Genomic DNA, 3663 nt, shown 5'->3' on the forward strand with positions numbered 1-3663 from the left:
GTCTTGAGATTTTAGGATCTGCAAGATAAATTTTAGAGAAAATAAGTTTAACTTGTTTAAGTAATAAAAGATTCAACTTGAGAGAAAAAAGAAGAGTAAACTTTTTAGTCTTAAATCTGCGTGGAAAAACACAACTAGTCACAGTTCAATGCACAATTCAGTTATTTGGAGGAGACACTAACATATGCACTGTTCAAACTGAAGTAATGATCTATTTAAAAAAAAATAACCCGCTTCATTATGTAGCTATACGTTTTTGAAATCTTTCAGCCACAGATGGACAAACATGTCCTCCAAGTCATAGCAAGACCTTTACTCCTTTTAAATTTTGCTGTTGTCGTCGTTAAGCCACGCTGATCTGGGATTGTTACGTGTTTCTGTACTTTTTCACCAAGGAGACCTACAAATCCACATTTCTTTCGCTTGACCTTCTAGTAAGATGCAACTTATTCATCTAAGTCACTCTAAGCCCCAAACTGGTACAGTTATTCCCAGCACTGTAAGAGAGCTTGCTGACACCAGTGACAAACGAAACGTACCATGATGTTGCTCAGTTGCCAAACACATGGCAAGCAGCCAAAAATTCTTCGGAAGAAAAACAAATCATGCCTTAGTTACCAAATGAAATCCCTTTTGATAGTCAGTAATGGTGAAAAGTTAGGTAGTTATGCTGGCTAAGAGACAGCACCTGCTCAGAGATCTTTAGAGTACAAAGTTACTGGACACATTAGTGAGAAAGATCCAACAGGGGAAACAAGAAAGTAAACCAAATAGGAAAAAAAAAGGGTTAGCACTCATGCTAATCCATCCTCCAGGCTTTGCTAAAATACTTCAGTAAGCAACACTTCTCACTCTACCCCAGTTTACCTCATCGCACAACTACCAATATTAACATTCCAGCTCCAGAAGCAGTGCACATATGTCTTCATCCTTCCTTTTTTTTTTCTTTAAACTTCATGCTACCTTGGCATCTCGCCCACTGCTGCCAAATGTCTTGGGTCAGAAATACCAAGCCAGAGCTCGCGTTTCAATTCCTTCTCTTTGCCACGTGTGACATCAACACGCAACAACGCAAAGCTTCCCGAAGCAGTAGGTTAGACAGCACCAGACTAAAAGATTTAGTCCAGCCGTGTTTCCGTGTTGTTGTGCCAGTCTGCAGGGCTCGTCAGCATGGGACAAATTCGTGTGAAGGCGCTATTCTGTTGCTCGACTGAAGGCGACTTGCATGCAGCCAGCCCAAGTGCCTCTGCCTTAGGCTTCCCAGCTCTCTTGTGTCTGCACTTACCATGGGTTTCTATATACCTGACACAGAGACCCTTAGTAAGCTTTATACAACATTTATATTACACATTTAATCTTCAAAGGACTATCTAGCATTATCTAATTAATCACACAATGCCGAACGATACACAATTGAAGCATTATTACTCGCATTTTATAGCTCAGAAAATACAAAAAGCAACGGGGTACACATACGTGCCTTGGCAGCAACTGATGCAGTCACTAGTTAAGATTCTTCCTGTCCCCCAGCCACAGATCAGCCTTTTGTTTATTTTTTGCACTGAGAAAATTAAATAGATGAACTGGTCCAGCAACCACACATGCTTCAGGGGAAAAGGACAGGGTCTTAGTGAGACACGGTAGCTAAAGCCTTGCTTCTCCCCTGCCCCACGTCTCCTTTCTGACAGTTGCTTCCATATACATAAGAAAAATGCCCCTTTTCTCAATTTCTCATAAGCCCTCCTCTATGCAGCCATCACTTCATCTCCCTGGACTACCTGATCAATCTTTCTCCGATTCTTAGCAAGATATCAAAAACCTCCACCACAGGCTCTTATTCTATTTAAGAATGGCACAGAATAAGTCATATAAGCCTAAAGCACCAGCTTCAGATGGTGCTTATTACCTGCTGACTGCCTATTTCAGTACACTTATAAAACTCTCCAGCACTTCACTGGAAAGCACTGCAGTCTGAGCCACGACCGTCGCTATTTACTTGATAAAGACAGGCTTTTTATTGCCCCAAAAACATTATCAACATACCACAAACTTCCCCAGTAACTGCTTTTCTTAACAATAGTGTTTTTTTTTTTTTTAATGTGGCCATTTATTAATTATTGACTTAAGGATATTAAGATTTCTGTTCTGGAAAATAACTGGATTTTTCTTTGTGATCATGGGGATTCTAGATTTATTTAAAAAAAGAGCATGCCTTTCTCCCAGTGTTACACAATATAAGACTTCATTCAGCACATCACTATGATAGACTGAGCCCAGGTATTAGTCTCTCATCCTAAAAGCTGTACAAGGCAAAACAAAGCTTATAAACCTATGTCACACAGGAGGTCTATAGTGGTGTCAAAACCAAAAAAAAAGTACTCAAGAAATAGAAAAGCAGCAGCTCATCTTGGTTTTGTTGAGGATGAACCCAAAGCATCATTGTGGCTTTTAAAGTGGCCTCAAATTTGGGGAATCTCACATCCTAATCTAAGCAAGCAGGTTGTGTTGCTCGGTGCAGATGCAGTTACACATGTAGCTAAGCTTTTCCCCCTCTGCATCAAGAGCTGTTGGAGCTCACCGAGACCCGACGAGGTTACAACAGACTTAAGATAACCTTAGGCTTTAAAAAAGGAAGTTTCCCCAGCCTTTTAGTTGCAAAGGCAGCTATCCAGCGCTCCATCACTGATCTTGGTTACACGTGCTATTGCCAGACAGGCTTAAGTAATTGCAGAGGGGAACGAGAGGGCGAATTTATACATCTTAAGTGCTTAACGTGTAGATGAGACTATTTAAATGCTAATAAAATATTTTGCATCAGACAACGCTAAAACCCCCCAAATTATATCCAAATCAGAGCCATCTTTCTTCCTGACCATTCCAGAAAAGCTCCTCATGTGAAATAATCAAGCTACAATATTTTAAATTATTTATTTAGACAGAAAATAGACTAAGTACATGGATAGGGACAAACACAATTTATACCAAAATGCTCTTACAAGACAAAGTACCAAACTCAAACTTCGTTTTTAAATACATGCTTAATTCCCATTGATGGCAATGCAAGAGGTTAAGCAGAATTCAAGTTCCCAGGGGGAATGAAGCTAAATAATTTAGATTTCCCCCCTGCCCCTTTCACATCACTTTTAGTCTAGCAAGGTTTTCTAATAGAGTTCACAGTGAAGTTCCCCATACCTACAGCCAGGGAAAAGGAAGAGAGCCAGGGAAGTGGGAATGAGCACCCGGGTATAAGCAGAGAAAGCGGCCAAGCCTTTTGCTGGCAGCGCTCTCCTATGGTCTTTGTGAACCTACGGCACTCCCACAACGTATGAGTAAGAGGACAATGAAGGGGAAGATGTTTTAAAGCAAACTGAAGATCTGTGGGTGATGGTCAGTGGGGAGATGGCTGTAAAACAGAACAGGCACCTGATCAATCCCTGCTAGCCAATGTGAAAGTTATCCATCTAATCCGAGATGTCTGCGGTTAATTCTTCAGTTCAATTCTCCTTGCACTTCTGGTACAAGCGTCCACCGTTCTACTGACAACTGGGAATCCAGCTCCTAATTATCATTCTAGTCATAACGGTTCCTGCTTCTCTGATTCTGCCTTACTTCAGGCTGTATTACTTTTGGGTTTATGCTTCCTCATGCCTCTTCATGCAGCAG

This window comes from Leptosomus discolor, chromosome 7, assembly GCF_034619465.1.
Source record: "Leptosomus discolor isolate bLepDis1 chromosome 7, bLepDis1.hap2, whole genome shotgun sequence".
Lineage (NCBI taxonomy): Eukaryota > Metazoa > Chordata > Aves > Leptosomiformes > Leptosomidae > Leptosomus > Leptosomus discolor.